We start from the raw sequence: 21,958 nt of genomic DNA, 5'->3' as shown, positions 1-21,958 counted from the left end.
TGTAGCTTGACCCTTAAGGCCTTTTGCAAGAAAGCATGAAAAGAATATGGCTAGGAAAGTGCTCTTCAATTCCCCCCTCTCTGGCAGCGCAGACAAACAGGAGCTGCTCTGGGTGTCCCCTGTCTGTGCTGAGTCCTTTCCAGGGTCAAACTGAGGTAGGAGAACTGGGAGTGTTAGGGACACTTGTTTTTTTTTGGTTGTTTTTAGTAAGAGGATGAATGGATGAATAAATGCCTGCAGAGCTTTGAAACTAAAAAAAGGAAAAGGAAAAAGGGCAAACGGACCACTAGAAGCCTGGAGTGGTGGAGAGAGGGCAACACAGCTGTGTTAATATTGTGCAGGTGTGCTGGGCCAGACATTAGTTGCATTCCTGCACATTCCTGACCCAGGCGCCTCAGTTTCTCGGGTGGGGCATCATGATTAGAGATGGAGGAAGAATTGGATTCAGTTTACATTTAGAGATAAACTTTCCTAATTCACACTTCCCAAAACCATGTGCAAACTGAAACAGCCATACTTCGAGATTCACACTTACCTGAATTTTGCAATGCAGCTTTTCAGCCAAATAATGTGTACATAAACGTGTGTGCATGAAAATGCACATATGAGAGAGAGAGAGAGAGAGAGAGAGAGAGAGAGAGCTAATTATTACTATCACTTAAATCACATTATTGGTGCCAAGGGCAACAAAGAAAGAGGTGCTGGTACTCTACTGATTGGTGCTATCACAAAAAAGCACTGTATAAATTTGCTACTCTATTGGGAAAGAAAGTGACCAGGTGATTTGGGTGACTAATTAGTCTCCTATCCAGGCATTAGCTGTTGATGGGCAATGTCAAGGCCCTGACTCTCCAAATGATCTCACCACATCCATAAGCAAGGATGTTTTCTGCATAACGTCTTTCCTTCCATAGCATTTGGTAATCCCTGTTCCTTCTCTTGCTTACCTATTGGGACTTTTGTTATTCATTTTAAAGAACACTATTAGCTTCTATCACCACCACTCCTAGGTGCAAAATTGCACACAAACCTGTGCATATTAGGATAAATTGTAGGGAGGATTTATATCTATTGTAGGGATGTGGCTGGTGCTGTGGGTTAAACCACAAAGCCTAGGACTTGCTTATCAGAAGGTTGGCAGTTCGAATCCCCACGACGGAGTGAGCTTCCGTTGCTCGGTCCCTGCTCCTGCCAACCTAGCAGTTCGAAAGCACGTCAAAGTGCAAGTAGATAAATAGGTACCGCTCCGGCGGGAAGGTAAACGGCGTTTCCGTGCACTGCTCTGGTTTGCCAGAAGCGGCTTAGTCATGCTGGCCACATGACCCGGAAAAACTGTGGAGAAACGTCACCTCCCTCAGCCAGTAAAGCGGGATGAGTGCCACAATCCCAGAGTCGGCCACGACTGGACCTAACGGCCAGGGGTCCCTTTACCTTTACTTTATATCTATTGTAAACGTGGAGAACCAAACATGAGACTGGAAAAAATAAAAGGCGAAGTCGACATATACGCCCATTCCTAATTACAATGAGCACAAGCAAGGGCAAGGAACATCTTCTTCGTTAATGGCAGTCTGGGTGTCTTCCTACATACAGGATTCCTTTTTGAGCTGTTGCTGTGGCTTCTGAGCAGAATAGTGGCTGTCTAGTGGCCCATGGAAGGGGAAAGATTAATTATATAGCACTGCTGTTCAAATATTCAAAGCAAATATTTTTGCTGAAAATGATGGCCAGCTTTTTTAAAAAAAAAACAGAAATCCTGCAAGTATTTGTTGCCACAATTTTTTTCCTGAAAGAAATCATTTTTCTTTTGTAGTCCAGGCATGAAGGCATTTGTTATTCAGCAGTTCATTATTCACTGACTTCATTATTTGTCCATTATTCAGTATAGGTTGGCACGCTGCAGACTGATGAAACTGCATCACATGATGAAGAAGGAGGTGCTGAGGTGCTGTAGTGTGGAATACTAACAATTATTTGGGCAGCAGTCCAGCATATTGATGGAACATTGTAAAAAGTCCTAGATTCTTTGAGGGAGATGGATTGAGGATTAAATCTGTAGATTAAAATTTAAACCTCCTATACGCATGTGTGGGAGAAATGGAAAAGTAAGCAGGCTGCGCAGCCTCTGTAGCTGAGCAAAAACACTTATATGTTTTACAGTTTGCTGAAGCTTAAGAATTATGAAGTTATACTGTTTTATCCCCTTTTATTTGTGATCTGCTGACCTGCCTCTCTTCACCCCCGTTGCAGAGAATGAACCAGACATTTTCAGTAAGATAAGCAAAAGGTTTTACTTACATTTCAATGAAGGCAGCAAATGCATCAAAGTAGTGTGCAGAAAAATACTTCTAAGTTACCGTAATATAAAAGTTGGTAGTCTCAAAATAGGGTGTGTGGGTGTGTGCACGCGCATGCGTGTGTGTGCGTACACTTGAAACCCCAGACACATGTCTGCTTAGCTTGGGAGCATGGTGTAAAGAGAGAGTCAATTTAGAGGCAGAAGGAAGTGTAAGGGATTATCACATTTGTTACAGAATTGCGCTGAGAAGGCAAAGGAAGTGGCCTCACACAGAGGGTCCTAGCAAAACATGCACTTGTGATTTGGCTGCAAACCCCACAGATTCCATGTTTGATTTCATACATCTTATCTCACTGGTTTTCCAGCTCTAGCAAATTATTCTATTCTATTCTATTCTATTCTATTCTATTCTATTCTATTCTATTCTACTCTATTTTATTCTATTCCTGCATAACACACCACTTGATTGTAAAGAAATATATCACAAAGTGGTTTAGAAAAGATAAAACAGAATCAAGAAACATACAGATTAAAATTACCTCAACTTTCTAAGCATCTGCAGCAAAGAAGACTGCACAGTGCAGGCCACTGGTGAAATGACTTGTAGAATGAAAGAACACTTGCAGGCAGGGCCGTCTTAAGCATATCCGGTGCTGTGGTGCAAAGATCCCTCCAGCGCCCCCCCCCCCCGGTTTCCCAGAGTTGACCTTTTTAAGCAGGGGCAGGGACCCCAAAGTTGTTGACCTTTTAAAGGAAAGGTTCCCCTGAGTTGTTGACCTTTTTTTAGGGAGCTGACACCACGCTTAACATAAACAAGGAACCAGTAAACAGTTAGGCTGCAGCTTAACTATATCAGAAAAGCACCCAGCCAATTTGGTTGCCAATAAATACTCCTGCTGACATTTCTGAGATCATGGTCTTTCCAACTAGTGGCTCTGTTAATTGTCTTGCTTTAAATGTTGTGATGATCCTCTGCCCTTTTAAAATGTGGTTTTGGGAGTGGGAGGTTATTAGGGTTGTTATTTTTATTTTGATTATGTATTTTGTGGTTTTATATTTGGATTTTATTCAGTGAAGCGCCCCGAGACCTTGGGGCAGTATATAAATTAATAATAATAATAATAATAATAATAATAATAATAATAATAATAATCCCACTTCCCACCATCCACATGCCCCTTTTTGTCCCTTTACACTGCCATGTTTTGCACCAGCTTTCTTTCGACTAGCATAAATAGATAAAACTGGGTGGAGGGGGTGAGAGGTAGCAGTGAGAGAAGAGAGACAGACATCCCCTCCCATATCCTATGCCTTCCTGCAGCACTAGGTAAAGGTAAAGGTACCCCTGCCCGTACAGGCCAGTCTTGACAGACTCTAGGGTTGTGCGCTCATCTCACTCAAGAGGCCGGGGGCCAGCGCTTTCCGAAGACACTTCCGGGTCATGTGGCCTGTGACGAAGCTGCTCTGGCGAACCGGCACCAGAGCAGCACACAGAACGCCGTTTACCTTCCCGCTATAAAGCGGTACCTATTTATCTACCTGCACTTAAGGGTGCTTTCGAACTGCTAGGTGGGCAGGAGCTGGGACCGAACGACGGGAGCTGAGCCCACCTCGGGGATTCGAACCGCCAACCATGCGATCGGCAAGTCCTAGGCGCTGAGGTTTTACTCACAGCGCCACCCGCGTCCTCCTGCAGCACTACTCAGAGGACGCGGGTGGCGCTGTGGGTATAAAGGTATCATTTCTGCAGCAATGATAATCCTACGTAAATGCACCTGAGAGTAAACCCATTGTATACAGTGCCAGATTTACTTCCTGCAGCACTACTCAGAAGTAAATCTGACACTGTATATAATGGGGCTTACTCTCAGGTGCATTTACGTAGGATTATCATTGCTGCAGAAATGATACCTTTATATTGCTTTTAATTATCACCTGCCCCAGGAAGGTGACCTTTGCAAAATGAAATTGCAAGGCTACGTTGCAAGATCAGAAATACCGAATATAAAAGTGGTTGGCAAGGGGTGAAGGGTGGAGACAGATGGCTGGTGACGCACAAACTACAATGCTTCATCCAGCCCACATCATAGAAACTGCTCCCCCTCCCCTTTTAATTTCATGGGGAGGGGAGAGCAGGGGACCCTTATCAGCCGCACTCAATAGAAATCATACCCCACCACATAAAGGTAAAGGGACCCCTGACCATTAGGTCCAGTCACGGACGACTCTGGGGTTGCGCTCTCATCTCGCTTTATTGGCCGAGGGAGCTGGTGTACAGCTTCCGGGTCATGTGGCCAGCATGACAAAGCCGCTTCTGGCAAATGCACGGAAACGCTGTTTACCTTCCTGCTGGAGCGGTACCTATTTATCTACTTGCACTTTGACATGCAAGGTTGGCAGGAGCAGGGACTGAGCAATGGGAGCTCACCCCGTCGCGGGGATTCGAACCGCCGACCTTCTGATCAGCAAGCCCTAGGCTCTGTGGTTTAACCCACAGCGCCATCCGTGTCCCTCTCCCCACCACATACCCAACTATTAAAACTCCCTCTTGCCAAGCAGCAGGTGGGGGCAGGCACAGCAACGGAGGAAATCTCTCGGCACCGCCCACAGGGACGGCGTGGGAGCTGCCCAGAAGGCAGCAAAAGGGGACGTGGGGCTGGGAGGGACACAGTCCTTGGCTCACCCCCCCACCAGCAGCCACCTTCATCTCCTCCTCCTCCTTTCAGGGCAGGGGGGGGGAACTGAGAGCCTTGCAGGAAGCCAGAGAAAACCTCTCTCAGCACAACCCCTTGACAGCCCTATGCTAATCCCAGGCATGCAGAGAGGAGCCAGGAGGCTGCCTCAGGGCCTCGCTTGGCCCTGAACTCACACAGAGCCGCAGTGAAAGAGCCCGCTCGGCGCCCCTGGGAGCTCAGCGCTGTGGCGCCACGCGCCGCTAGAGACAACGGATAAGATGTCCCTGCTTGCAGGCAAGCTTCAAACATCTCAAAAATGTGTGACAAAAGACTCTGCATTCCCCCCGCCCTGTGAAAATTTCACCGAAATTATGTTAACTTTTGAATGCAGTTGGTTTAAAATTAATTGATTGGAAAACAGTCAGGAAAATAGCAGGAGAAAGTTTTGGCACTTACAATTCAGCATTACTTCAGCTCAGCACTTGAACACAGTAAAGGTGAGCTACACCTGGGATCTTATAGATACGGAAAGCTCGCATGAACTTGCCCAGGTCTAGAGCAGTGATTTACAGAGGCCTTTGCTTTTGGCCATTTGATTATTATTATTTAAACAATGAGGGACAAAGAACTAGAATATATTGTAAATCAGAGGACTTCTGCAAACAACAACACCCCCCCAACCCCCCCCAAACTCCTATAGTACCAGTGGGGAGTTTTATTTACTAGGAAAGTCCATTGCAGAGCATCTGTTTTGCATGCAGGTTCAACCTCTTGGCACCTCCAGGTATGGCTGGTATGGCAGCTCCACTGCCTGTCAGTGTAGACAGTTCTGAACAACACCATACCAAGGCTCTGACTTGGTATATAAGGCAGCTTGCTATGTTCCTACCAGGCAAAAATAAATAAATGACCATTTGAGTACATATAGCTCCCATGATGTCTTACTGATTAGCTTTGTGGGTGATATCCCTCTGCAATCTCTCACAGCATCAGCAACTGGGATTGCATTTTAAATAAAATTATAAACTTCATTCTAGCAGCCACAAGGTGTCCCCAGTACTTTAGCTCCTTTTGGTGATCTAGGTGCCCTGCACAGCAATCGGATTGGAATTTGGGAAAAGCAATTTAAATGAACTTTAAACACTTGAATTCAAGGGTGATGCTGAGTCTTCTGCAGCAGCAGGATTCCTGTACACTGCAGAGATTCCAAAACACCCCCATGGCATGCACTGTATTTCCTGATCCCAAAACATCATCCTAAGGGTTCTTTTTTAAAAAATGACTCTATGGTGGCTGAGTACCCTTGGGGAACTCATTCACGAGAAAGGCTTTGGGAGTAAACCCTGAGGAAAAATCTATACCCACTGCCTTGCAGGACATATTCAGGAGAAGAAAAGGCTAAGGAGCAAATCCTACCCAAATCTGGAGTGGAGTCCCTAGCATGGTTGAATGGTGCCTTGTACACCTCCTTCCAGCAGCTCCTGCAGCCAAGCTGGTGCCAAGCATATTGCTCTGCTTTCCTTTTGGACCACATCAGTGAGGCTGAAAGTTGTCTTCTTGTCTGGGTAGCCCAGGACCTCCATACACACTGCCCAGGCTTGTGCCTCAGAGAGGTGACTGCAGCAAAATTAACGCAGGAGGCAGCAGTTACAAGCTACTAGTCTCTGCAGCCACAGAGAACCAGCGCTGTGATTCTCCAGCGGTTTGACTTAATCCCCGGAGGCACACTCCATTGTCTCTCAAGACAGACAGTTGCCAACAACAACAACAACAACAACCCTTGGGGAACCCAGCTTTCCCAGGTATTGCTAAACTACAGCTTCCATCATCCCTAGCAAGCATGGCCAATAGCCAGGGGTGATGAGAGGGGTGCTTTTTTAGCTGCTCTGTAATGTGTTTTTGAGTATGGTTTTGCCCAAGGTGAGGTGCCACACCCACCTTACCTTCAAGGAATGGTGTGTTTGCACATGTAGGACCTGCACTATGTAGGACAGTGCACCTCAATGTCAGGATGTTCTCCTGTTCAGGTTTCCTGCCAACTTGCAAAAAGTGTGAGGAGCTCAAGCAGAACATTCTCTGCTCCCTCCCATTTTCTATTTTACTTCTCCAACAAACACCCAGTTCTCCCTGTGTGTGTGTTGAGGTTCCTTTGGTTTTTGGCCCCAATAGTGTTGTTGTTGCTCCCCTGTGTAGGTGAATGCCTCCCTCTTTCTCAGAGGTCTCATTCTAGCTCTATTTTTTGTCAGCACTCATCATCCGAGTTTGCTATTAGAGGGAGTGATTAATGATCTAGCAGGAATCTTCTCATCTGTCAGACGGTGCTGCTGTTTTGGTTCCCTGCCTAAGACAATCTTGGCGACACAGAAGAGCTGCCACAGTGCGTATGATGCCAGGAGGAGCTGCCTCAGCACAAGGATTTTCAATGCTGCATCTCCCCTCTGTTTTGGGGAGACTTCTCCCATGTCTCCTGAGATGCACTGCAGCACACAAGGGGTTCCTTGGCAGGAAGGCAATTCAGAAATACTCCAAGTAAATAAATGATGGAGCCTTCTGCATTATCTATAAGGACTGCAGACTTCCTGCTGTTCAGAGGGCTTTACCCTAAATGTTCGATTGCCAGGCAGAATTCTAAAACTCCAAAAAAGGAGAGAAGAAATATTTTCATTTTGCAGTTGGATATGGAGGGTGATTTTAGGTGTCCAAATGGAATACCTGCTGGCCTGGTTCATGACTTGAGCATAGGAGTGTTATGTTACAACTGGCTCAAAGTTTAGAAAAGGATGGGCTGCTCCATGTTACAGAACTGGCTTGGATAGCTGTTTATTGTCCAGGACAGCTGTTTATCAGCTCCATCTGGTACGCAGGCTGAGACCCTACCTGCCCGCAGACTGTCTCGCCAGAGTGGTGCATGCTCTGGTTATCTCTCGCTTGGACTACTGCAATGCACTCCACGTGGGGCTACCTTTGAAGGTGACCCAGAAACTACAATTAATCCAGAATGCTGCAGACTGGGAGCGGCCGCCGAGACCATATAATACCAGTCTTGAAAGACCTACACTGGCTCCCAGCACATTTCCGAGCACAATTCAAAGTGTTGGTGCTGACCTTTAAACCCCTAAATGGCCTCAGCCCAGTATACCTGAAGGAGCTTCTCCACCTCCATTGTTCTGCCCGGACACTGAGGTCCAGCGCCTAGGGCCTTCTGGTGGTTCCCTCACTGTGAGAAGCCAAGTTACAGGGAACCAGGCAGAGGGCCTTCTCGGTAGTGGCACCCACCCTGTGGAACGCCCTCCCACCAGATGTCAAAGAGAAAAATAACTACCAAACTTTTAGAAGACATCTAAAGGCAGCCCTGTTTAGGGAAGCTTTTAATGTTTAATAGGTTATTGTATTTTAGTGTTTTGTTGGAAGCTGCCCAGAGTGGCTGGGGGGATTATTATTATTATTATTATTATTATTATTATTATTATTATTAGTGAAACCAGAGCTACAGAAGCTGCAGATGAAAAGTCCCTCATTTAAGAAGCCTCTGTGCACACTTTGGAAACTGACCGTGGACATTGCAGAGCTGATGCCAGCCACCTGCCTGGTCCTTTCTGTGGTGTAAGCTGTGTCAGGCATAGAGAGGTAACCAGCAGCACCATTGGTGGTGCCATTTCTGTGCACATATTGTACTGCAGGGGCTTTCAAAGGCCATCAAGTGCACTGCTGTGCCTTTGGAAAATCTCAGAGCAGTTGAGCCCTAAAATCACTGGTGGTATCTCTTCCCCAGATTTCAGGCGACAGCATGGAAAGCTTAAAGCAGCCAGCATCTGTTTGCTTGTTTTCCCAGCCTTTGAGTAACAAATCCCTTCTCTGACTTTCAGCTTACATAGCATAATCTTGACAAGTGGATCCTTTGGCAGTCTCCTCTTCATGGAGATGCAGCTTTCCCCACCTAAATTTCTTCTCCACTCTTGAGGGGAAAAAATGTAGTTTCCATATAAACTAAAATAAATTGGAAAGAGAGCTCCACGAAAGCCTAGGCTTAGGGCGCCATTCAAGTTTAAAGTGTTACGATATGACTTTAAACAGTCATGGCTTACCCCATGGAATTCTGGGAGCTGTTAAGGGTGCTGAGAGTTTCCTGTGAAAAGGATTTACTGTTAATTGTAGCTGTGGGAGGGGAATAGAGACCCAACAATTGTTAACACCCTTAACTACAGCTCCCAGAATACTTTGGGGGAATGTCATGACTGTTTGAAGTGTCATGTCAGTGTTTTAAATGTGTGGGGTGTGTGTGACCCAGGTCTAGAGTCAGGCCACAGAAAGATAACTGGCTTTGCTGATCTTTAAATATAATGGACTGCAGCTCTTGTTCATTCAACCTTCCAAAGCCAAGCAGGCATTGGCTGTGTCACAGATGAACATCTAGAATCTCTATAACAGGACATGTATCCAGATGCCTTCACACAATACATTTTTAGCTGTTTACAGATTTCTTACTGAAAGAGTAATGTGTGAAATGTCTAAAAAGCAACAAATGTGCTTTACAAATGCACATATCATACAGGTAGGCACATCAGGGTACTGTGATTAGCTAATGACCCACAAGCCCACATTTACTTGGTATGGTGACGCATTGATTTATTATCACATGAGTTTTGGACCTTAGGTCTTCAGCAGCTGCCTGCTTCATGCATTTTAACTTCAAGTTCGGCAATTTTATAACCATGACTTGAGGCACCCAAGCAAAAAATTACTTAACTCCTATGAGCACCTTATGGCAAATGCTCACTGGATCTTCTGTCAGCTGCCAGAGAGTGGTTCCCAAGTGTTAAAATGTAAGACTTGAGCCTTTCCAAAGTTCAGCTGCAGATGTCAACACAACATTATAATATGCCAACAAAACAAAAGTTGTAAGTGATATTCATCATACCAGTTAAGGATTGCAACCGATCATTGTTTTGGGTTCACTTATGGAGCCTGCAACCCACTTGCACAGGTGAGCCACAGATTGGGAAGTGCTGAGGTAGAGACCTGGATTCCAAGTGCTTAGCAACTGAGGCAGCACATCAAATCCAAACCATGTGTATATTATCTGGAGGATGTTGGGAGAGAATGCAATCAAGCACACAGAGAACAAATAAGAACTCAAATACTGCATCTAGATTGAGGTTGGGTTTTTTTGTCCGGCATCTTTCCAAAACCCACAACTTGCCGGCCAGGATCATGATGATTGACAAGAGCAAACCTAAGCCAAAGAAGCAAGGAAGTGGAAAAGGGTATACCAAGCACAGAAGTACCATAGGTGGAAGTCCAACCACAGGCAATGCAGGAATCTCAGCTAAAGCATCCATGACAGATGGCCATCCAACCTCTGCTTAAAAACCTCAAAGGAAGGAGAGTCCACAACCTCCTGAGGGAGACAGTTCCACAGTCGAACAGCTCTTGTGTGGATAACAATTGCTTGGTGCATGGTCACATAACTTCCCCAGAAACAAATCAGAATGAATGATCACTGAACAGCCAGCATTATATAACATCCCCATAAGCTTTTGCAAACAAACCAAGATTAATTCTCAATTAATAGGTGGCCTGGAGCTGACCTCTGTGTGGACTTCTGCTTTCTCTGTCTCCAGCACAAGGCTTGTGCGACAGGAAGGGAGTTCCCTGGAACATCTCCCAATGGATCTTTCAGAAAGACATCCGCAGTGTTAACAGACCAGGTGGGAGGGCCGTGAGTCAGCCCAAGCAGTTCTATTAAAATCTCTGCACCTGTTTCAGGAAGAAAAGGGCCAAGCAGAATAGGAGACAGAGGAGGCTCTGCCAGCTGGCAAGAGATGAATAGAGGAAGAAGAGGGCTTGTCGGAAGAAGAAAACTGCTGAGATGTAGCTTGTTCCCATTGTTAGGTTTAGTATTTGGTAAGACAGGAAGGAGACTGCAGCACAACACAGGTTGTGGAAGAATAACTGAATCCCGACTCAAACATTGGGATTAATCCAGCAGTGGGTGGTGGTTTCAGTCAGGAATGGTAGGGAGGAAGACAGCCAGTCTACTGGTAGGTGGAGAGACAAAAGCAGGCAGGTGGGAGCTGGCTGAGGGCAGATTTGAGGCTGGTGGGGCAGTGGTCCATTCACCCTCATGGACCAGCCCCCAGCAGATTAGTCTTCTGCCATGTCTGGTGTGCAGTTAGCAGGCTAAATGGAGATATTTTGCATAGGGACAGTAAAGAATGCTGGGAATGCATGTAGTTTTTGATACTATAAAAGGTAAAGGGACCCCTGACCATTAGGTCCAGTCGTGGCCGACTCTGGGGTTGTGGCTCTCATCTTGCTTTATTGGCCGAGGGAGCCGGCGTACAGCTTCTGGGTCATGTGGCCAGCATGACTAAGCCGCTTCTGGCGAACCAGAGCAGTGCACGGAAACGCTGTTTACCTTCCTGCTGGAGTGATATCTATTTATCTACCTGCACTTTGACGTGCTTTCGAACTGCTAGGTTGGCAGGAACAGGGACCAAGCAACGGGAGCTCACCCTGTCGCTGGGATTCGAACCACCGACCTTCTGATCGGCAAGCCCTAACCTCTGTGGTTTAATCCACAGTGCCACCCGCATCCCTTTTGATATGATAGCGGTTTTTAAATAAAGCAAAAATTGGGGTGTATGGGCTGTTGGGGGACACAGTGTGCTCCTTGTGGGGTAGTTTGACCACTTTTGGTCCCCACCCTGTACTCAGCTCTCACCTGTGGCTCCTAGAAGCTGCCATCACACAACAGCAGTCACATCATGGGAATGGCTTCAACTGGCTGGCTAAACCAGGTGAAGGTAGCCAATGGGTCTCAAACTCTTGGTGAGTTAGGAACTTCCCTTGCATTTGAAGACAGGCTCTGAGAGATTGAGTGGATGAGATCAATAGTGAGTCCCTCAGTCAAGAAAGCAGTTTCTGCACATGCTGTAGAGGAAAGTGAGGGGCAGATGGGGCCTGTCAACTTGGGAAGGTAGCGCACCTAGGAGAAGGAAAACTCTGATCCTTCAACATGGCGGCATACATTTAAAAGCAACATTATAAAACGCAATGTAATAAAAGCAAATTAGTTTAAAACAATTAAGAAAAATACACCCAAACACATTCAAAACCAGCAATTAAAAACAGCCTGCCCTGACAGCGGTCCAGTGATCAGCATTGTATATACCTTAATTTTTGGAATAAGGTCTTAGCCTGTTGGTGGAAGGATAACAAAGAGGGAGCCAAGTGAGCCATTATTGGGAGAGAATTCCATAATGTGGGAGCAACCATGGAAAAGGCTCTCTCTTCTGATGATGATGGAACAGAGGGAAGATGCTCACTCAAAGATCTTACCGCCTCGTCAGATTCATACAACTATATAGGGCTTTATAAGTCATGACCAGCACTTTGAATTGTGCCCAGAAATTAGTAGTTAGTGAAATTGTTTTAACTAAGGGGCAGGGCCGGGGCTTTGTCTTCTGTAGCTAAAGGTGACTGGGGCTTCTCCCTTCAGAGGATACTTTATAAATTTCCTAATTTGGCTAGAACAATATAGGTGGCAGCACAAACTGACTTTTAAACTTTTCGAATACAGATCGACAAACTTCTGTCCGTTGAACCCTATTATTGCACTTTGGACCTTTTTTTGTCAACAAAGTTTTTAAACAGATTGTGTAGCGATGTGGCAAGGATAGCAAATTCCCAAATGAACTTCGTATAGTATTCCCTACAAATACAAAGGTTTTCTAATCCTTGTCATAGGATCTCCTCATTCATGCAAATCTTCATTTTTTGACTCTCTGCTGCTATTCCTTCAGTAGAAGAAGATTGCCTCTTTAAAGAGTCTTGTTTAAACAATTAGCTTCTTTAAAACGTTGGCATTTTACTCTAGACCCCTGCCATAAGGAATGATGCCTATTCAACATTGCTTTTTTTTAAAAAGCAAACCATCTGGCTGCCTAATCACATTTCAATGAAAATGTTTTATTGTATGGGGTAAAATGGTTTGGTGGAATTTTTATATAGATATAAAAAGAGTATCAGGTACCTAGCGTGGTTTTAAAAGGGTTTAGGATATGGCACATGGGTCTACCGCTCATTGAGAAAGTACCCCTAGTTTCAAAAGTGGTTTGCCATTTGGTATTCAAGGTCTGCTGCCTTAGAACCTCAAGCCCAGAAGAAGAAGAAGAGTTTGGATTTGATATCCCGCTTTATCACTCCCCTTCAGGAGTCTCAAAGCGGCTAACATTCTCCTTTCCCTTCCTCCCCAACAACAAACACTCTGTGAGCTGAGTGGGGCTGAGACACTTCAGAGAAGCGTGACTAGCCCAAGGTCACCCAGCAGCTGCATGTGGAGGAGCGGAGAAGCGAACCCAGTTCACCAGATTACGAGTCTACCGCTCTTAACCACTACACCACACTGGTTCTCATTTCTTCTCTGATGTATCATATGAAAATACAGCTGAGGGAAGAGTGGAATATAAGATATCATAGTATAGTAGTCAAAGGAGAAATTGTATTTGTTAGGTAAACTAATTGAAAACAAGTCGGACCCTGAGCCTGTTTGCCATGTAGTTCTCAGCAGCCTGGCCACTGGGAATAAAGGCGGTGGCATCCAGCATTCAGCTGTTGTGTTCCCTCACCCCACTTTTCTGCTCATGCAAACTGACCCAGTCTCCTCCTTATTTATGTCTTTTAATAACATCTATGGGCATTTCAAGGCAGTGGTTCAGGGAAGGTGCTCTAATGTTAGAAGGGTCAAGTGGGTGCAGCTGGGCGTGGTGCAAAACGTACAATAGCAAATAATGTGAATATTGTATGAAGGGTTTATCAATTCGGAAAGGCGTGGGAGCGCCCTTATTGCCAGATGTTTTAATAAGAGCATAGCTTCTGTTTGCTTAACTTAACTGTGCCATTCTGGAAGGTTGCTGATTAGCAATATGCACTGGGAACTAGAGAGTAATTGCTTTTTAAAGAACCTGGCCCTGATTTGGATGTGGTATAGTGGCTAGGCTGTGGGATTTGGAACAGGGAAAATATGGGTTCAGCTCTCTGATCAACCATCAATTCTCTGGGTTACCTTAGGCAACCCATGACTCTTGGCCAAGATACTATAACAGGATTGTTTTGGAGGATGAACCCATGAATAATGCCCTGATTTCCTTGGAGGAAGCAAGGCATACAATTAAGAAACTTGCAGCTCAGAGGTCCACTACAATTGTCTGTCCCCTTGCCAGCCCTTACATTAAATGCTAGTTTTATGGCCCTGGCTGTGTGCCCTAGGCTCTGCAGCCACTTGTCCAACATTCGTTTCCCAGCTTTTAGCAATCTCCATTCTGGCTGCATAAAGCCAATTAGATATTTATGTGACATTCCTTCATTCTCCCCTTCCCATACATTTAGCAAGCTCTTGCTTTGTAAGTTTCATTCCTTGAAAATTAACTCCCAGTGCTTATATACCTCCTCGCAATGCCAGAACATGTGAAGATACAAGCCTCTTTTATTGCATCCCCTACCGCTGTATCCATTTACGAATTTTCATAAATAAGTATCCTGTATGAAGTTTCCCAAATTGTTGCCAGGATGGGCTTGATGGGCTGTTTCTTCCGCAAACTAACCAAAGCTAATAACTTTCAAATCCTGTTTATTCAACAAACAAACAAACATTTATTTTATTTATTTCCCAACTCAACTTAGGTCGAGGCGTGATTCACTTCTCAGCCTCTGCCTCTCAGTTTAAGCTGCCTTCTAGGGTTGTTGTGAGGGTAAAACACTGCCATCCTGAGCATTTTTGAGGCAGGAGAGTGGAAAATAGAAACGAAATGGATAAATCCAATGCTATAGTTGCAGAAGACGGGCTCACTTTGCGGCTCACTTTCGTTGTCCGTTCAAACAGCAATAATGTGGTAGCATTCAGGAAGAATTGCACAGCAAAGCAGCATGAACCCACTGCTGATGCATTATTATGGTGACAAGAACACCCCCCACAAGGTCATGCCCACACCATACATTTATTTTTGCAAAACACTTAGAGTTGTGTGTTTTACAATCAAGTGGTACAGAAATCTTGCTTAAAGAAATACATTCACAGCACCTGGCTCCCCCCAGAGAATCCCAGGGACTGGAGATTACACCCCACAGAGATACAATTTCCAGCACCCTTAAAAAAAAAGTCTATTGAGGGGGAGAGCGATGTGCTTTATACATACTAGAAATGTATGGTTCCAGTTGTTACCTCCCTCCTTCCCTCCCTCTTTGACAGCCAATTGCGATGCTTTTTTACTTGGGCCCAAGTCCCACAGAGTTAACTTCCTAGCAAGCACATTTATGACGGCACTGGTCGCATGTGTGAAAAACGCCCCCTCAGTGTTGTGAAATGATCACGGTCTCCACATTTTTGGCCTGCCTGCTGGCCTCCCTCCCGCCTTCTCCTCTCCCTGCTTCATAAAGAGAAGTATTATAAAGCAATCTGAGAGAGAGAGAGAGGGCCCTTTCTCCCCCCTCTTCAGAAATGCATATACACACCCTGACCCTCCACCCACAACAGAACTCTGGTGATAATTCGCTTGGAATATCTCATGTAAGGGGAGGGAAAAGAGGAGGAGAGAAAGAGGAGAGAGAAGGGTTTGTTTGCTCAGCCAACTCTCTCTCCCTCTCTCTTTAGTGGCTCCGGATTTGCTTTTTCCTTAATATTTTGTTGATGTTGTGGCATTCTCCAGCTGGTTTGCGGTGACCTAACAGGAACAAGACGGAGGCGTTTGTGGGACCTCGGGTGAGTGGCTTTTCCTTTTGCCTGTCACTGATTTTGGTGCCCTGCTTCAGTTGGAGAAGCCTTGAGAGGCAGCACAATGCAACATGGGAAATTGTACCGGAGACAGCAATGCTTTGGCCCAGGGAGAGTAGACTAACAGTGCAATCCTAAGCCCCTCTGTGTTCAGTGGGGCTTTGGCCCCATCCGCAATATACGTTCAAAACAGCACCATGCCACTTTAAACAGTCACAACTCCCCTGAAAAGAATCCTGGGAGGTCTAGTTTGTAAAGGGTGGTGAGTGTTGTTAGGAGACCCCTATTCCCCAGCACGCATAGTTACAATTTACAGAGTGATTTAACAGTCAATGCCTGTTCCCAGGGGATTCTGGGAAGTGCAGCTCCACGTGTGCCTAGGATTGCAAGCTGATAAAATGAATTGGCCTTGAGGGAACTCTAAGCAGGATTTCCCCCCCTTTTTTACACTCCTGTCCACTGGGGTGGCGGGTGGCGCTGTGGGTTAAAGCCTCAGCGCCTAGGGCTTGCTGATCGAAAGGTCGGCAGTTCGAATCCCCGCGGCGGGGTGCGCTCCCGTTGTTCGGTCCCAGCGCCTGCCAACCTAGCAGTTCGAAAGCACTCTCGGGTGCAAGTAGATAAATAGGGACCGCTTACTAGCGGGAAGGTAAACGGCGTTCCGTGTGCAGCTCTGGCTCGCCAGAGCAGCGATGTCACGCTGGCCACGTGACCCGGAAGTGTCTTCGGACAGCGCTGGCCCCCGGCCTCTTGAGTGAGATGGGCACACAACCCTAGAGTCTGTCAAGGCTGGCCCGTACGGGCAGGGGTACCTTTACCTTTACCACTGGGGAGCCCTAAAGAAAATGGTGTTGGGAGTAGGGATGGATGAGATATCTGATTCAGTTCCCATCTGAAGATGAACTCACCAAAATTTCACTTTCTGAAACAATATGCAAACTGAGACCCAGCCATCTTCTGAAATCCACACTTCTCTGAATTTTCAGCACAGTTCTGCAACCAAGTAATGCGTACCAAAAAAAAAAAAAATGCATATACTTGGGTAAAAATGCACATGTCAGTGGAAAACACCTGCAAAAATATGTTATATTAAGGAAAATTGCTTTGCAAAATTGTGTATATTGGGCGAAATTCTCATATAAAATGCTGGTGAATATTCACAAGGGCCATTTAAAAAAATCACACACTTATGTGGAGAGCTGTATTTAAGGTTGGAAAAATGAAAAATGGAGAGAAACTGAAATGGACAGGCTCCCTTATACCTAGCGATGGAAATGGAGAGGAACAGGGCAATGAAGAAGTTGTATGTGGGTGTGGAAGGACAGGCCATGACAGGGTCAAGCAATATGAATCATAGGCTGGAAATGAATTGTGAAACACTGCAGACTGAAGGCCCAGTGGTGTGTGTGTGTACATGTATGGAAAACAGCAGACCAGACTCCAAGAATTTGTTTACATTTCACTGAGGTTGAGAAATCACATTGCTTCCCTGAAAACAAGCACCTCGGGGAAAACATGGTTTGGTGTTTGGTCTGTGTATGAGAGAGAGCCAGGCTAATACCTCTGTGAAACAAATTTAGGCCCCTTGATATATTCTTCTTATTGTGTATCCATAATGATTTGGTGTTCTCGAAGCTACAAACATGAGTCTGACCAAACTGCGGGAGGCAGTGGAAGACAGGAGTGCCTGGCGTGCTCTGGTCCATGGGGTCATGAAGAGTCGGACACGACTGAACAACTAAACAATGATTTGGTCTCATGATGTTATTGTAGTGGTCATACGCAATACCATTGGCACTTGCCAACGTTTTAGGGCAGGGATACTGCTCCATTCACACCTCTTGCCCCCATGATAGAGGGGACCCAGGGCCATGTGACATCAGTGCAATGTTTGTGCATGCCTCACGGTGTGCAAGCATGACATCAGCATACAGGTTTGTGCCCATGTTTTTGCCCTCAAATGAGCACACATCAGCCCAGTGCTGGCCCGCCCATGAGGCAAGGTGAGGCAACTGCCTTGGGCGGCAGAATCCACGGGGCAGCAGATGCCAATGTAGATCTTTATTTCCCACCCCCTCTTCTTCCTGATGTAGCTTTGCATGCACCCATTTTTTCCCTGGTGGAGAGGAGGATGCCATTCTGTGGTTTGCCTCAGGCACCCAAATGTCTTGAGCAAGCGGTGCATCATCCCATGCTGGGTTTATTGCTGCATATATCAATTTGTCTGTATGTGAGCCTGCAGCAGATAATTTAAAAGAGTTCCTAAAGGAAGTCCCTTATCTATTGACCATAATATTGCTGCTGTGAGCACAGTTGCGCCACTCCTTCAGCTAGCAATTGCTGATACAAGGTGTCAAACCTTGGACTTTACCTCTGGGGCTGTTCCTCAACCAGGCTTGGCAGGCCTATTCTGAACACTGGCAAAGAGAGTTGCTTCCATAGAGATGTAGGCAGAGATTAACCTGGCCAAAAGTCACTTGGGATGAACTGCAAATGTCTCGATTGCTTAGCAATTTGACTCTCTCACCTGCATAGGTATGCAGCAGGACAGCCCACCCACCACAGGGAATTGTGGACAGTCCAGAGGGCTGTTGATGATCCCTCATCTCAACCAATGCCATCGTCTGAGACAGGGCTGTGCCAAACCAAACATTTAGGAATCCCAACCAGCCACCCCTTTTAATGGAGCAATTGGTGGCAGTGCTGGTGGTGGGGAACCCTGGTGTTATAGCCATATCTCTGTTTAGAAGTAATCCTCACTGAGTTAGATGGGACCTACTCCCATGTAAGTGTGGATAGGACCCCAGGTGTGATCTAGTCCAACCCCCTGCAACGCAGGAATCTCAAATACAGTGGTACCTCAGGTTAAGTACTTAATTCGTTCCGAAGGTCCGTTCTTAACCTGAAGCACCACTTTAGCTAATGGGGCCTCCTGCTGCTGCCGCACCGGGGTTGCGGCACTCATCTCGCTTTATTGGCCGAGGGAGCCAGCGTCCAGCTTCCGGGTCACGTGGCCAGCATGACTAAGCCGCTTCTGGGGAACCAGAGCAGCGCACAGAAACACCGTTTACCTTTCCGCTGGATCGGTACCTATTTATCTACACGCACTTTGACATGCTTTCAAACTGCTAGGTTGGCAGGAGCAGGGACCAAGCAACAGAAGCTCACCCCGTCGAAGGGATTCGAACCACTGACTTCTGATTGGCAAGCCCTAGGCTCTGTGGTTTAGACCACAGTGCCACCGCCTCCCTTGTGGGATGCATACAAACCAGAAAACTCAGGTTGCATGATTATAGTTGAATGGGAGGTCCTGCGTTACCAGCCAACTTTCCTGAAATTGCAAACTTTTTGCAGTAAATAAAATGAAGGGGGAATGGAAAATGAGCAAGGTCCCAACCAATGAAGAATGGTAACTTAAACTGATGCAATATGCAAAGCTTGCAAATTTAACATGTAGAGTAAGAGAACATGAAGAGAACATGAAGAATGAAGTAAGGGAACATGAAGAGAACATGAGGAATGTACATTTAAAGAAGTCTGGAAAATGTTTACTGAATATATGGTGAAAATTGTATTCATTTGAAAACGCTGGTAGCATTAAGATAAATTCAACAGTGTAAATAAGTTTTGATGGATGTAACAATAGATTACTGAATGGTTTGGTTCCTGTAAAATATGCAGGGATGTATGATATGCAAAATGAACCATGGAAAGAGAAGAAGGAAAGTCATTGATTTAAGGTTGTTTAAATGGTTATTTTGAAATGTAAATTAGAAAATTTAATGATTATATATATATATTATATATATATAAAAACTGCACATGCACACATGGGCCTGCAGGTGCACAGATCCCTACCTTTCCATCTAGGCATGCAAGAGGCAAGATCCTATTCCTGCACCAGCAAAAGGTGAACCAAAGCACAGACCAGATGTGGGGAAAGGTGTAATCTGGGGAGTGGGTATGGGCTGGAGAGAGTCCTGAGGGCCAGTTAGAGAAGCCTTGAGGGCCACGTTTGACCTCCAGTTGGCTTGAGGTTCCCCATGTTGTAGATTGTGCAGGGTTTTCCATCAGTTTGTCCATTCCAATTCCGATTCTTGTCTACAGAGCTCAGCAAGCCCAGGTCCATCCCTGTAGAGGCACCAGTAAGGAATGGCGCTGATGAATCCTACAAACAGAGAGACACAATTCAGGCTTTAATCATACTGGACATATGACTTGGGAGTGCTTTGCAAGCGTCATGCCACATTATACGATGCGCTTAAAATAGTCTTCTTAGCAATTTCATAGTGGTCTGTGAATTTTGCAATGATAAATCGATCTACAGAACTCCCCTTTCTCCTCTTGCCTTTAAAAAAATAAGATCTGGAAAGCTGACTTATAAAACATTCTGGCCAATAGCCTCACCTAGCCCAGGGCTGGTTACCCTGACTGGCTGCTGTACTCCAGGATTTCTCTGGCAGAAGTGATTAAACCTTGAATTTTGTACATACAAAGTATGTACTTTTGGGGAAAGTTGCAGGAACTTTAAATTCTGATTTCTGCAGTGGTATGGATTTTCTGAAAAATTCTGAATGGGGAAATTTTCCAGTAGATTTTGCTGATGTAAACTACCCTGTGCAAATCTCCATAAGGTAGTTTGCACCAAAAATGTTCCTGCTGCCCTAGAGAGGGATCCAATTTAGCACGTTTACTTTACTTGCATTTATATGCAGTAAACAAAGTCAAAAACTTTTGAAACTGCCAAGTTGGCTTAATATTATATTTGCACTTGGCATCCATTCATTTCTACTAACAAACTTATGAAATGGACAAAAAAGAATTCTGCAGGAAAGATTCTGCTCCACATCGCTGTACGCCCGTCAAGGTTTGTGCTTCATCAGAACAAGTGTCTGATCAAGTGTTCTCATAATGCAAGTAAATAGTTATAAAAACAGGTTGGCTATGGAGATAGGCTTTGTTTTCATCCCTAATAAGCAAATAAATTGAAGTTAGATCTTCTGCTGTCTGCCCGTAATGACATTGCTAATAAGCGTTGTCCGAAGCACTGCTCTGCTTGATGATTTGCATTTGGCAGACGCAAATTGGAATGCGGTGAAGACTGTGACAGTTCAGAACAGGTTCCATTACAAAGCATTGGCCTTCGTTCACTTGACAAGCCACGGAGCTCTGATGAGATGGAGGAGGCATCTGCGCTGAACAGGCATTTTCCTTAGCTGATCAACCAGATGGCATGTTTGCAACAGATCTGGATACAGCAGATGACTCTCTTAGCAATCTGAGGATCTTGGAGAAGCAGGGCGGTGTTTGTGTGTGTGTGTGTGTGTGTTTGCAAATAGCGAAGCTGATCCTCAGTGCAGCAGGTGGCGGGCCACCAGTGAAAAAGGACAAGGTGAAAATAGGGTTCATTGGGTCAGGGTCATTATACAGCAAGCATATCAGGTTTGCTGACGCATGCGAGGCACAGACATGGGAAGGCAATATGGGATAGGACAAGGAGGAGAAGAAGAGTTTGGATTTGATATCCTGCTTTATCACTACCCGAAGGAGTCTCAAAGCGGCTAACATTCTCCTTTCCCTTCCTCCCCCACAACAAACACTCTGTGAGGTGAGTGGGGCTGAGAGACTTCAGAGAAGTGTGACTAGCCCAAGGTCACCCAGCAGCTGCATGTGGAGGAGCGGAGACACGAACCCGGTTCCCCAGATTACAAATCTACAGCTCTTAACCACTACACCACACTGGTTCCCCACACTGGAGAGGAGGGTGCAGGGCCTGGGATGGAGGAGAGGAAACAGGAGTGAGGGAAAAAGGGGAGAAACACAAATAGTTTTGTGTGTGGCCACCATCCAGCTTCCTGTGGTGGCCCCTCCCTACAACTGCTGCCGCAGGGATTTCTGAGGGAGCATCTTGCCCTGAGGAGAGAAGCAGAAACAACTTTAGGAGTCAGGCTTTCTGCTGCCTTATATAAAGTTTAAAAAGAAAAGATGCTCATTGTAAGGAACTTACACAAAGTGTCTTGTGAGTTCTGCCTATAAAGTGGTATATAAATATCTGGAATGAATGAAAAATGGTGCCTTGTAGGAAGGGTTATTGTGTGCCTTGTGGTGGTGGTGGGGTCGTCAAGAGAAACTGAAGTTTTTAAATCTTGTCTCACTGCAATTTATCTTATGGTTAGGTATTTGGGATTTTTAAAAATATAAGTTCAGAATTTGAAT

At 45.6% G+C, this 21,958-nt stretch overlaps 1 protein-coding gene across 2 annotated transcripts in view; it reads left to right on the top strand.

Annotated features, from left to right (window-relative positions):
* The first annotated feature begins 15,405 nt into the window (after positions 1-15,405).
* The window catches only part of SLC6A12 (solute carrier family 6 member 12), an 87,942-nt gene continuing 81,389 nt past the window's right edge, over positions 15,406-21,958 (top strand). For both annotated transcript variants that reach the window (XR_014502545.1, XM_083401493.1), the window contains exon 1: positions 15,406-15,733. The gene's annotated coding sequence lies outside the window, so the exon portion shown is untranslated. The remainder of the gene's footprint in view (positions 15,734-21,958) is intronic.

The sequence above is a fragment of the Podarcis tiliguerta genome (assembly GCF_965153285.1).
Source record: "Podarcis tiliguerta genome assembly, chromosome: 10".
Taxonomy (NCBI): Eukaryota; Metazoa; Chordata; class Lepidosauria; order Squamata; family Lacertidae; genus Podarcis; species Podarcis tiliguerta.
This window is presented reverse-complemented; position numbering and strand designations above follow the sequence as displayed.